Source organism: Microtus oregoni, unplaced genomic scaffold, assembly GCF_018167655.1.
Source record: "Microtus oregoni isolate MIOR12 unplaced genomic scaffold, Mior012 000016F_ref0000370, whole genome shotgun sequence".
Taxonomy (NCBI): Eukaryota; Metazoa; Chordata; class Mammalia; order Rodentia; family Cricetidae; genus Microtus; species Microtus oregoni.
Genome location: NW_024543075.1, coordinates 42,463,126 through 42,477,483, shown reverse-complemented (window position 1 = coordinate 42,477,483; position 14,358 = coordinate 42,463,126).

Below are 14,358 nucleotides of genomic sequence, written 5' to 3'. Positions count from 1 at the left end.
TCAGGGTTCTTGATTTATGATAGAACTGCCAGAAATTTTGCAAGACACAGAAGAAAGCAGCTGATGAACTTTGCCAGTACAAGGCATAAGAGATCTTCAAATTTCCTGTTTCATGGAAAAGTTTGCCCAATACTATGTGCCTGCAGGCTGAAGATGGATACTGCAATGATACAGATGAACTTTGGGTGACTGTCGAGGCAGTAAGATGTCTCTATCAATTCTAGAGTTTTGGAATTTGCTTACAATGCACTTCAGGACTTAATTAGGTAGTTTAGGTAATACTTTATCTGTCTGGGGTCTCTGATGGAGTTGAAGAATATATAGTTATAATTATACTTTTCCTTAGCTATAATAAAAGATAAAGTAACTAAAAATGTTGTATTTGTAATTATTGCTTGATACCTGTTTGATATAAGTAATTTTACATGTTAAGGTTAAAAACTTCCTTTTTATATGGACAGAAAATAGAATATGGTGTGGGAAGTCCTTATGCATATTTGGTACTTTTATGGGTTAATGGATAAAGAATTTGCTAGAGCCTATGACAGGGCAGAATAGAACAAGTTTGGAAATCCAAGCAGAGATAGAGGAGAAAAGAAGGCAGAGTCAGAGAGACGCCACGTAGCTGGCAAAGGAGACAGACATTGGACCCTTATGAATAAGCCACAGACTCATGCTGATACACAGATTAATAGAAATGGGTTAATAAGATGTAAGAGTTACTTAATAATAATCCTGAGCTAATAGGTCAAGCAGTTTTGTAATTAATATGGTTTTGTGTGATTATTTTGGTTTTGTGCAGTCAGGAAATGAACAAGCAGTTTCTGTTTACAAGACCATTGTGTCATTCTGTACTGCATGCCATCATTAACCTTTTACTGTCGCTCATAACATTTCTAGTCTCCTAAGAACCAAACTACAGTACTTATACAGTTTCCTAAAGTTCATGCAAAGATGGCCCATCTTATGGCATGAGGACTTTCTCTCAAATCCTCAAGCTATGCTTTATATTTAAACGCATTTCCTTTATTGCTGTTCTATCAACTGTTTAAAATTTTTCATATGAACTAAGCCAGTTGAGACAATCCATAGCTTCAACAGTTCCTTCTTTTCTCAAAAGGTAAAAACTTATAGAAGAGTCATGAAGAATTTTACCTTCTCTGGACTGCCTGTGCTTTTTTCTGATCGCCAAACACTGCTTCACTTTCATGTTCTTAAAAACCCAAGCCTATTTTTGTTTGTGTGCTTAAATTTTAATTTTTAAAGTTTCCTATTTTTTCTATGGATTTTTCTTTACCTGGATTAGATTGTTTGCACTATAAACTGATCTTATTGGTTTCTCAAAATATCTCACTTCTATCAGATCATACTACTTCACAATTTTAATTATTTCTAAATGTGTAATTTAATTGATTCTAGGTCACTTCCTAGATAATTCCTGTCCAATATGTAGAGATTGTATAAATATAACATCCATGTGCTTCATATAATCTGTAGCATGCAAACACATAGTGGGAGCACAGCGAATATCCACTAAATTTTGTTTCTCATTTTTATTAGTTCTTTGATAATTTCATGTAGATTTTGCCACATTCATTGCCCTCTCCCAACTTCTCCCACATCCACCCCAATTACGTTCTACCTAACTTTCCATGCTCCTTTTTATGTATTAGTTTTAATTTCATCAAATTCAGCTTTTGTTGTTTATATACTCTTAGATATGTGCCTTTCAACTGGAGTGTAGTCTACTTTCCAATGCTAACACCCTTAAAGATGCTATAATAATCTTTTTCAAAAAAGATTATAATGTGGTTACATAACTTCTTCATTGCCATCATTTTTTATTATTTTTCTTTCTGGAAAATGTTATAACTGAAAGATGTTGTTAAATATCAATATTTTGTTTTACCATTAAAGAAATATATTCACACAGAAGTGACCTGGAACAATTACTAAGTGGCAGTTTATTGGTTTCAAGCTGAGCAATATTGATTTTCATGGTCATTTTTGAAAATTTTATATATATGTACATATCTACTACTAGCCAAGAAAATATCAGAATATGGAAAACTAAGCTTGTAAACATCAACAAGAATTATGAAGAAAAAAGATTTTTCTTTATTTCTCAATGTTGAGTTGGAGTATTTAGGAGCAGAAAGTGTAAGATCATTGATGAATGTGAGAGAAGGCTATAGCTTTTAGAAACTTCTCTAGAACAATAAAAAGGGAACAAGAAAAAGAATGTTAGAATTATCTGGAATATTAATAAACCTTTGGGGAAAGTTTTTTATATGCTATTTATCTTCATTAAAACAAATCTAGAGAAGCAGATTACATTTCAAGAATTCCAGCAAGGCCTTTAGAAGGTATATTCAACAGATATTTTCATATCACAATATCAAGTATTAAGGTTACAAACTGCCAATGCTACATTATATATAATATATATGTATCATATACATTATGTGTGTATATATATGTATATGTATGTGTGTGTGTATATATATTAGCTGAAAACAAAATGGAATACTTTTCAAGGAATGTCAACTAATGAGCCAGTAACAATGCATCAGGAATTCTAAGGTGAAATAATAAGACATTTATGTGTGACAGTAGGATAGGCTTGTAGTATCAAATATATAAGCAAAAATAAAGGTTTGGATTCATGCCTCTAGTGAAAGATCTTATATTGCTGTTATTTAATTTGTTTTCATAAACCCTTATAAACCATTAAAAGAACAGTGGATCATTTAATACTTTTTTTTGGATTTCAAAATTTAGGGGAACCATTCTCTGATTTTCTTAGTTCTAATGCCACAGATCATTTGATTTGCCAAGGTAGGAACAAGGACATAGATATTACCTCAACTGTATGAATGTGAGGGGCCATATTATGACCAAACCTGTACATATTTAAGAAGAGAAAAGCTGATGCATAGGCTACTAAGATATCACAAGCATGGGATCCTCATGTAATCAAGGTCTTCAGCTGAGCTGCTTAGGATGGGAGATGGAACACAGTGTAAAAGATGACAGCAGGACTAGTGAGGAGAGAACATCCCACAAAAGACAATAACTACCCCCAAGTTCTGGATGACTGTGTGGGTCAGGATTGCAGCTATTGCAGAAGACTGCAGATAGCCACATAGCAGTCCACGGGCATGACCAAGATAAACCCCAAGGCAATGCAGCAGAGTGAGTTAGTAAGAAAGATTTGTATCAGGCAGGCTTCAAATAGATCTCTCTGTCATGGAACCAAAAATTGCTGAGGGATGTTAGACATGGCAGTTGGAGAGAGGATCATGTCAGTCACGAGAGCATACAGAGGAAGGAACAAATGGGCTCATGCAGGTTGAACTCTGTTCTGACCATAAAGCGAACAGAGAAATTCCCCAAGAGAGCACAAAGGTAAATGAGGCAGAAAGGCACTGCTATATTTAGCTATGTGTGCACAGCTCCCATTTCTGCAATGCCAAGAAGAAGATTCTGGGATGAAGATTGGTAATATTGGACAATGGGATGATGGGAACCATTTGCTGCATTCTTCACACCCATCTGTCCATTAACAAGCAGATTACTTATTAATACATATACAACACAATGTGCTTTACCCCAAGAGCAAACTAAAATCAAATGTATTTTCCAATGTGAAGCATCATCGGTATAGGGGCAGTATTACTATAATTTAATGATTATCTTTCCTATAACTACTGCTTTAAATGCCACATGAGCAAGTACTTTGCATGACCCAGTAGATAAAATTTAATCCACTTGTATTGGTTAATTGATTTGTAGACAAGATGGTTAATCAGTATCCCTGAACATCCTGGAACTTTGAGAAAAAGAAAAAGTAAAAATGTTTAAAATTCACAGCCCCTAGACATTATTTTCCCTGCTGAGAATATCAGAAGAACGTTTTCTATTTATATACCAGGGTAGAATACTTTTTTTCAATCTTATACTGTTCTTAAATACTCAAATTCAAATTTTTACATGTTTTTATACATGGCATGTTCTTTTGAAAGATGCATACATGGTACAACCAAGATTGCTCTGTAGTTAAAGTGGTTTCCACACACAATAGATCCTCAACTCATTATATATTCCTTGGCTGACATTTCCTCCAAGTCTTACTAGTCTTTGATATATAACTACATGTTAACTTTAAATAGGCCAATTTGAAAGAGAAAAGGGAGAGTATTACATTAAGGTCTCAAAGGGAAAATAAACAAAGGATTTTTTGCATATCTGTTGACAAAATGAAAAGTCTGAAACATTATAGCTCTGTCTCTAGCAGAGTTTAGAAACAGAATATCAAAGTCATTAATAAAATATTGATTATTTCTGAAAACATTTCAGAAAATTTTGACATATTCCCTTTAGTAAAAAGAATATTCTAGTGAAATGCCTCAGAACCTCATTTTTATTTTCATTCTTTTCCACCTGTTTATAGCTATCTTTTAAATTTTTTACTTGTAAACAATTTGAAAGTCCATTGTTTATTTTCATTTTCTAAAATTTAATGATTCTGAAATTTTTAAAAATGTATAGTGATTTCTTTTTAATGAATTGTGTATTACTTATTTATGTATGTATGTGCATTTATGTATGTGTGTTTGTGCATGAGTGCTTACAAATGACATGGAACATATTTGGAGTTAGAGTACAATTTGGAAAAACCTAGTTTTTTGGGGAGATCAGACTCAGTACATCAGGGTTGGTGGCAAGCACCTTTTTCACTGAGTTACATACTGGCCTCAGTCTTCTCAAAAATTTGAATCATTTGATTTATCACAGGATCAACCTTACAACAAACCAATCAGATTTACAACAAACTCATCTATGGAAATTATGAAATATATTAAAATGGCAATGCCATCATTATAGAATGAAATGAACTGATTTTTATTTAATTTCAGTAGTTGAAATTATATTCTGACTGGAAATAATGTTGTATAATTTTAATTATCAGGTATCAATACTCGTTTACCCAAGCAACCATAAGTAGGGGGGGAATAGGAATGGCAGAAGGGGGGGGATGAGGAGAAAAGAGGAAGGGAGAAGAGAACTTGAGGGAACAGGATAATTGAGGTGGAGGAAGAACAGAGACGAGAGCAAGGAAAGAGATATTTTGATTAAGGGAGCCATTCATTACTGGGATAGCAAGAAACCTGGTACTAGAGAAATTTCCAGGAATCCACAAAGGCAACTCCAGCTAATTCCCTAAGCAATAGAGGAGAGGGTGCCCAAACTGGCCTTGGCCTATAATCAGACTGATTAATATCTTAAATGCTAGATACTATCTTAATATTAAACATTAGAATATCTTAGAACCTTCATTCATCAACTGATGGAAACAGAGGCAGAGGCCCATATTGGAGCACTGGGCAGAGCTTTTAAAGTCAGGTTGAAGAGAAAAAAAAGTGAGAATATAAGCAAAGAGGTCAAGACCATGATGGGGACACCCACTGAAACAGTTTACTTGAGTTAATGGGAGCTTACCAACTCCAGCCAAACAGGGAAGGAAACAGCATAGGTCCAAACTAGTCCCTCTAAATGTGGGTAACAGCTGTATGACTGGGGCAGACTGAGGGGCCACTGGCAGTGGCACCAGGATTTGTTCCTGCTGCTTGTACTGGCTTTTTTGGAACCTTTTCTCTTTGGATGGATACCTTGCTCAGTCTAGATACAGTAGAGAGGGCCTTGGACCTACACCAAAGCAATATACCTTACCCTCTGAGGAGTGGGGTGGGGGTAGTTAGGTGGAAGGAATGGGAGGAGGGGAGGGAGTAGTGGGAACTTGAATTGGTATGTAAAGTGAAAAAAAGATAGTTTGTTTTCTTTTTTAAAAAAAAGAAAACCAGAATTCTGTGAAACTGAAAAAATACTTAAAGAAACTAATTAAATATTTAAAAGTTTATCAAATAAAAAAACCTCACCTTCCTTATAAAGGGTTCAATTTTATTTAGAGTGGTGCCCTCTGTAGTGTGTATACTAAGTCCCACGATTGACTCTATAATATACTAATGGGGAAAACTGAAGAATTTGTCATCAAAAATTGATATTGGAGAACAAATAGTACTTATTTGGTTTATTTATTGTATTAATTAGTGAAGTTTTGGTTTTTGAATTAATACTAACTAAAACCAAAGCTTCACTCACTTGGTTAGAGTTTGCTCATTTGGATACGGGAGGGCTATTGGGTTTTGTAAGTTAATTTTCTATTCAGCTACTTTGCTGAAAGTGTTAACTAGCTGGCGGAGTTTCTTGGTGGATTTTTTAGGTCACTGATGTATACTATTAAATCATCTGCAAATAAAAAAATAATCTCTTCCTTTCCAATATCTTGATCTACTTTAGTTGTCTTATCACTGTAGACACTATATTGGAGAGGTATGGAGAGAGTGAGCAACCTAGTCTTCTTCCTGATTTTAGTGGAACTGTTTGAGTTTCTCACCATTTAAGTAGATGCTGGCTATGGTCTTGCTATAAAATGCATTTATTATGTTGAGGTAAGTTCCACTCTTCCCTAATCTCTCTAGCACTTTTATTATGAAGGGGTTTCGGAATTTGTCAAAGTCTTTTTCTGTATCTAATGATATGATCATGTGGTTTTTGTCTTTCAGTTTGTTTATGTGGTGGATTACATTTATCTTTTTTCAGATATTTAGAAGGCATTCTTTACCATAGTGCCATGATGAACTTTTGTCAGTATGGGTTGAAGAAATTAATCTTTAAGACAAAGTTGAGGAGTTTAGGTGGTAGTTGAATTTCCAAGAACCCTTTGTTTTTTCTGTGTAAGAAATATGTGGAAAGGAGGAAAATTCTGAGCAAAGACATAAAAGATAAGGAGAATCCTGTGGCTTGGAGGCAGGTTGAGGCTTCATGGCTAGAAAACAGCGCATGGAAGTGCTGAGGGAACTAAGAGAAACTGGAGAACATAGATTTACTAAGCCTTGCTTACACACTCCCATATCTGCTCACAAGCTTACCTATTATCTACCTACCTATCATTCATTTATGTATCCAAAATCTATTTTTACTAGGTAGAGGAGGCACTAGGTATGTAGTTAAAATAAGGATCATTGAAGCAGTTTAGGTGATAACTAAACATTGGACAACTGTATTTATTAGAGTAAATAAACCCAAATAAGTACTTTTAAGAAGCTTCTATATAAAAGAAAAAACAAAGAATGACCAGAGAAAGGTATAAATAATATTTAGAAATTATAAATTTATATAAAGACAATATCAAATTAGTGAAATTAACCTTGACTTTATTGACTATTTCTGAAATTTTTTTGATATTGTCTCTTTTCTTTTTTTTCTTTTTTATTTTTTTTAATTTATTTATTTATTAAAGATTTTTGTCTCTTCCCCGCCACCGCCTCCCATTTCCCTCCCCCTCCCCCAATTAAGTCCCCCCCCCTCAGCCCGAAAAGCAATCAGGGTTCCCTGTCCTGTTTATTTTCTTTATTGACTAAGAAAGGAAGGTAGGAGTTACTATTTTTGAGGAGTAGTAAATGATTATATTTTGCATAAATACATTTGCATTCTCATTTGCAATTTGATTTTCAATATTTCTGATAGAATAGTCATCCAAAAATGTAAAATGTGTTTTACACACTGTTATGTACATTTTATTTAACAAAAAGCATTGTTATCTAATAATATCAAAAGAATCGCCAGGCGGTGTTGGCCCAGGACTTAAATCCCAGCACTCGGGAGGCAGAGGCAGGCAGATCTCTGTAAATTCGAGGCCAGTCTGGTCTACAAGAGCTAGATCCAGGACAGGCTCTAAAGCTACAGAGAAACCCTGCCAGAGAGAGAGAGAGAGAGAGAGAGAGAGAGAGAGAGAGAGAAAGAAAGAAAGAAAAAGAAAACAAAAGAATCAAGTCCATTGCTTTTGACAGGTCTCTGGGTATAAAAATATACCCAGGTGTGAGGAAGGAAGTTACAGAAGCTTTGAGAACTATTATAATACAGACAGATTGTTAGTTAATATAAAAATTCAGTAGTGAATACAAGTTACTGTAATTTTTTTCACAATGCCTACTTTGTGTAGTATTACAGAGTAATCCCTGGGCTTTGTGCATGCTGGATAAATACTCTGATAATGTCTTCAACCACAAGTTACTAACCACAAGTTAGTGGGGAGAAAATATTCTATCAAAAATATGAAGTTTAGATAAGGTGGACTTATTGGCTGTAGTTTTGATCTCTTCCACGCTTTCTTTTTTTTTTTAATTTATTTATTTATTAAGGATTTCTGCCTCGTCCCCACAACCGCTTCCCACGCTTTCTGATTTAGAAATTGCTGTGCCTATTTCTGTGAGTGCATGCAGTATTCCTTATATTCAGACACTACTAGATCATTTAAAATGCCTCTCCAGAGAATATTGTCAGTGGTTATTAGTTTTTCAGTTATATGTTATTCATGGGCTTGTTTTAAGATTTTTATTTAATTATTTTTATGTGGATTGATTAAAATTCTGTTTAGTGAAATGCTAAGATTTCAGAACTGTATAGAATGAACAAAGAGTAAATTAGAACCCAGGCATCATGTTACAAAATAAGCATCCTGTCAAAGATTTATGGTCCTCATTCTGTTTCTTCCTTTCTTTCTAAAAATAATAAAAATGCAGTGATTGTTTTGCTCCTTCAAAATGACAAACCAGAGAGCAGAACTAAAGCCACCAGTACACATGTCCCTGAGCCTGTCAGCCAATCCTCCTGAGGAGCAGCACACATGTTCCTGAGCCTGTCAGCCAATCCTCCTGAGGAGCAGCACACATGTTCCTGAGCCTGTCAGCCAGTCCTCCTGAGGAGCAGCACACATGTTCCTGAGCCTGTCAGCCAATCCTCCTGAGGAGCAGCACACATGTCCCTGAGCCTGTCAGCCCATCCTCCTGAGGAGCAGCACACATGTTCCTGAGCCTGTCAGCCAATCCTCCCGAGGAGCAGCACACATGTCCCTGAGCCTGTCAGCCAATCCTCCTGAGGAGTAGCAGGAGCCCTGTGACTCAGGAAATTAAACATCATGTTTGGTCCCTCGGTCTCCATCGAATTTTCAGTGTCCTTATAAAAATTTCTTCAAGTGTTTGAGGTTGTGCTTGATTTCAAGGTGTGGAGAATAATATCAGTCTCATACCAAGAAGGGATGGGAGTGAAATGCAAATGAGCGTGATTGAAAATACATTGCTCACAGTGTGTGAACGGCTGACTCAGTGCAGCGTGACTGGGAGGTGAGAAATGAAACACACATGGGGTGGGGATGGGGAGGACCGTGCTATCATCAGATTTATCAGATCTGCGGTACACACGGGCTGCAGTCTGAGAGGCACTGACAGCTCTGCTGTGGGCTAAGAGCATCAGTAACTCACCTACACTTTGCACCACCAAACATTTTATCAAGAATTTGGAAGGAATATAGCAACATTCGGTTTAGCTTAAGCTCCTCAAGGCCTCCGAAATCATTTTTTCCACCTCTTTCTCCACCTTCAGCGGCCTCAATGGTCTTGGAACCACATCCCTGAACTGGGCCATTTCACCTCCGGGTGAGCATGTTGGGCCGTCCTTCCTGGTTGAGATGGAGTCTCATTCCTTTTCCAGTCTGCCCATGACTTATCTTTCCCTCAACTTCTGCAGAACCAATCTGTTCATTTTCTGTGAGACAGACTTTTCAGAATTTGAAGCCAGAACTCCCATTTTGCTAGACTACAGTCTTCAAGTGACATTTTCATTTTCCTTCATTATAAAGCTTGGTAAGGGCTTATGGTGTCTCACTACTTGTTATTGGTTCTCTTAAAATGCCAGTTTTAAAATGAGTCACGACCCGGAGAAGTGGGTCTAATAATTCAAAGTAAAATGGGTTCTCTTTTAATTAAGTTTTTTTATTTTCTATTTTTTATTATTATTTTATTACTTTAAAAAAATACCAATCCAAATTGCCACACCCTCCCACCTCTTTCTCCTCCAATCCTAAGAGAGGACAAGGCACCCTGCCCTGTGCGTGTTGATGTCATTCATTTTTTTTCCTTTTTTTTTTCTTTTTTTTTTATTGAGAAAAGGAGAAAAAAAAACAAGTTTCCACCTCCTCCCAGCCTCCCATTTCCCTCCCCCTCCTCCTACCCTACGCCCCCTCCTCCCACCCTTCTCCCCCTCCCCCCACTCCTTTCCCCCTCCCTCTCCAGTCCAAAGAGCAGTCATGGTTTTCTGCCCTGTGGTAAGACCTAGGACCTCCCCCCTCCGTCCATATCTAGGAAGGTGAACATCCAAACTGGCTAGGCTTCCACAAAGCCATCACATTACGTAGGATCAAAACCCCGTGCCATTGTCCTTTGCGTCTCATCAGCCTTCATTGTTCGCCATGTTCAGAGAGTCCAGTTTTATCCCATGCTTTTTCAGTCACAGTCCAGCTGGTCTTGGTGAGCTCTCAATAGATCAGCTCCACTGTCTCAGTGGGTGGGTGCACCCCTTGTGGTCCCGACTTCTTTGCTCATGTTCTCCCTCCTTCTGCTCCTCATTGGGACCTTGGGAGCTCAGTCCAGTGCTCCAGTGTGGGTCTCTGTCTCTATCTCCATCCATCACCAGATGAAGGTTCTATGATGATATGCAAGATATTCGTCAGTATTGATCTAGGATAGGGTCATTTCAGGTTCCCTATCCTCAACTGCCTAAGGAACTAACTGGGGACCTCGACTTAGGCACCTGGGAGCCCCTCTAGGGTCAGGTCTCTTGCCTACCCTAAAGTGGCTCCCTTAACTAAGAATTGTGGTTCCATGCTCCCCTGTCCAACCTTCCTTTATCCCAATCCTCCTGTTTTCCCAAGGCCCGACCTCCTTCCCTTCTAACTTTTCTCTCCCCATCTCCCCTTACCCCCATTCCCACCCCACCCCCAAGATCCCAATTTTCTCCCCGGCGATTTGGTCTACTTCCCTTAGCCAAGAGGATAACTATATGTTTTTCCTTGGGTTCCCCTTCTTACTTAGCTTCTTTAGATTCACCTATTGTAGACTCCGTGACCCTTATTTATGGCTAGAAACCAATAATGAGTGAGTACATCCCATGTTCATCTTTTTGGGTCTGGGATACCTCACTCAGGATAGTGTTTTCTATTTCCATCCATTTGCATGCAAAATTCGAGAAGTCATTGTTTTTTACCGCAGCGTAGCACTCTAATGGGTAGATATTCCATACTTTCTTCATCCATTCTTCCATTGAAGGGCATCTAGGTTGTTTCCAGGTTCTGGCTATTACAAATAATACTGCTCTGAACATAGTTGAACAAATGCTTTTGTCATATGATAGGGCATCTCTTGGGTATATTCCCAAGTGTGGTAATGCTGGGTCCAGGGGTAGGTTGATCCCGAATTTCCTGAGAAACCAAAACACTGACTTCCATAGTGGTTGCACAAGATTGCATTCCCACCAGCAATGGATGAGGGTACCCCTTCCTTCACAGCCTCTCCAGCAAAGGTTATCGTTGGTGTTTTTGACTTTAGCCATTCTGACAGGTGTAAGATGATATCTCAAAGTTGTTTTGACTTGCATTTCCCTGATTGCTAAGGAAGTTGAGCATGACCTTAAGTGTCTTTTGGCCATTTGAACTTCTTCTGTTGAGAATTCTCTGGTCAGATCAGTTCCCCATTTTTTAATTGGGTTAATTAGCATTTTTAAGTCTAGTTTCTTGAGTTCTCTATATATTTTGGAGATCAGACCTTTGTCTGTTGAGGGGTTGGTGAAGATCTTCTCCCAGTCAGTAGGTTGCCTTTGTGTCTTAGTGACAGTGTCCTTTGCTTTACAGAAACTTCTCTGTTTTAGTAAGTCCCATTTATTCAATGTTGCCCTTAATGTCTGTGCTTCTGAGGTTATACATAGGAAGCGATCTCCTGTGCCCATCTGTTGTAGGTTACTTCCCACTTTCTCTTCTATCCTTTTCAGTGTGTTCGGGCTGATATTGAGGTCTTTAATCCATTTGGACTTGAGTTTTGTGCATGGTGAAAGATGTGGGTCTATTTTCATTCTTCTACAGGTTGACATCCAGTTGTGCCAGCACCATTTGTTGAAGATGCTTTCTTTCTTCCATTGTATACTTTTAGCTCCTTTATAAAAAAATGAGGTGTTCATAGGTTTGTGGGTTAAAATCCGGGTCTTCTATACGATTCCATTGGTTGACTTCTCTGTTTTTATGCCAGTACCACACTGTTTTCATTACTGTAGCTCTGTAATAGAGTTTGAAGTCAGGGATGGTAATGCCTCCAGAAGATCCTTTATTGTATAAGATTGTTTTGGCTATCCTGGGTTTTTTTGTTTTTCCATATAAGGTTGATTATTGTCTCTCCAGATCTGTGAAGAATTTTGATGGGACCTTGATGGGGACTGCATTGAATCTATAAATTGCTTTAGGTAGAATTGCCATTTTTACTATGTTGATCCTCCCAATCCAAGAGCAAGGGAGGTCCATCCATTTTTTGGTATCCTCTCCAATTTCTTTCTTCAATGCCTTAAAGTTCTTGTCAAATAGATCTTTCACTTCCTTGGTTAGATTTACCCCAAGATATTTTATGCTGTTTGTGGCTATCATGAATGGTGAAGCTTCTCTGATTTCCCTCTCTGCTTCCATATCCTTTGTGTATAAGAGGGCGACTGATTTTTTGGAGTTGATCTTGTATCCTGCCACATTACTAAAGCTGTTTATCAGCTGTAAAAGTTCTTTGGTGGAGTTTTGGGGGTCGCTTAAGTACACTATCATATCATCTGCGAATAACGAAAGTTTAACTTCTTCCTTTCCAATTCGAATCCCCTTGATCCCATTATGTTGTCTTATTGCTATTTCTAGAACTTCAAGCACTATATTGAAGAGGTATGGCGAGAGTGGACAGCCTTGTCGTGTTCCTGAGTTAAGCGGGATGGCTTTGAGTTTCTCTCCATTTAATTTGATGTTAGCTGTCGGCTTGCTGTATATAGCTTTTATTATATTTAGGTATGACCCTTGTATCCCTAATCTCTCCAAGACTTTTAACATAAATGGATGTTGAATTTTGTCGAATGCTTTTTCAGCATCTAATGAGATGATCATATGGTTATTTTCTTTCAGTTTATTTATATGCTGGATTACGTTGATAGATTTTCGTATGTTGAACCAGCCCTGCATCTCAGGAATGAAGCCTACTTGATCATAATGGATAATTTTTCGGATGTGTTGTTGGATTCGGTTTGCCAGTATTTTGTTGAGGATTTTTGTGTCGATGTTCATGAGTGAGATTGGCCTGTAATTCTCTTTCCTGTTTGAGTCTTTGTGTGGTTTTGGTATCAGAGTAACTGTAGCTTCATAAAAGGAATTAGGTAATGATCCTTCTGTTTCTATATTGTGGAATACATTAAGGAGTACAGGTATTAGCTCTTCTTGGAAGTTCTGGTAGAATTCCGAATTGAAACCATCTGGTCCTGGGCTTTTTTTGGTAGGGAGGTTTTTGATAACAGCTTCTAATTCTTCGCGACCAACAGGTCTGTTTAGATTGTTCACCTGGTCCTGGTGTAACTTTGGTATATGGTATTTATCTAAAAAAGTGTCCATTTCTTTTACATTTTCCAGTTTTGTGTTATACAGGCTTTTGTAGTAAGATCTGATGATTCTCTGAATTTCTTCTGTGTCTGTGGTTATGTCCCCCTTTTCATTTCTGATCTTATTAATTTGCGTATTCTCTCTCTGCCGTTTGATTAGTTTGGATAGGGGTTTATCATTCTTGTTGATTTTCTCCAGGAACCAGCTTTTTGTTTCATTGATTTTTTGTATTGTTTTCTGTGTTTCTATTTTGTTGATTTCAGCCCTCAGTTTAATTATTTCCAGTCTTCTACTCCTCCTAGGTGAGTCTGCTTCTTTTTTTTCTAGAGCTTTCAGGTGGGCTGTTAAGTCTTCAATATGTGCTTTCTCTGTTTCCTTTAAGTGGGCACTTAGTGCGATGAACTTTCCTCTTAGCACTGCTTTCATAGTGTCCCATAAGTTCGAGTTTGTTGTTTCTTTATTTTCATTGAATTCAAGGAAGACTTTAATTTCTTTCTTTATTTCTTCCTTAATCCAGGTATGGTTCAGTAGTTGACTGTTCAGTTTCCATGAGTTTGTAGGCTTTCTGGGGGTAGCATTGTTGTTGAATTCTAACTTTAATCCATGGTGATCTGATTAGACGCAGGTGGTTACTAATATTTTTTTGTAACTGTGTAAGTTAGCTTTGCTACCAAGTATGTGGTCAATTTTCGAGAAGGTTCCATGTGCTGCAGAGAAGAAGGTATATTCTTTCCTCTTTGGGTGGAATAATCTATAGATGTATGTTAAGTCCATTTGCTTCATTACCTCCA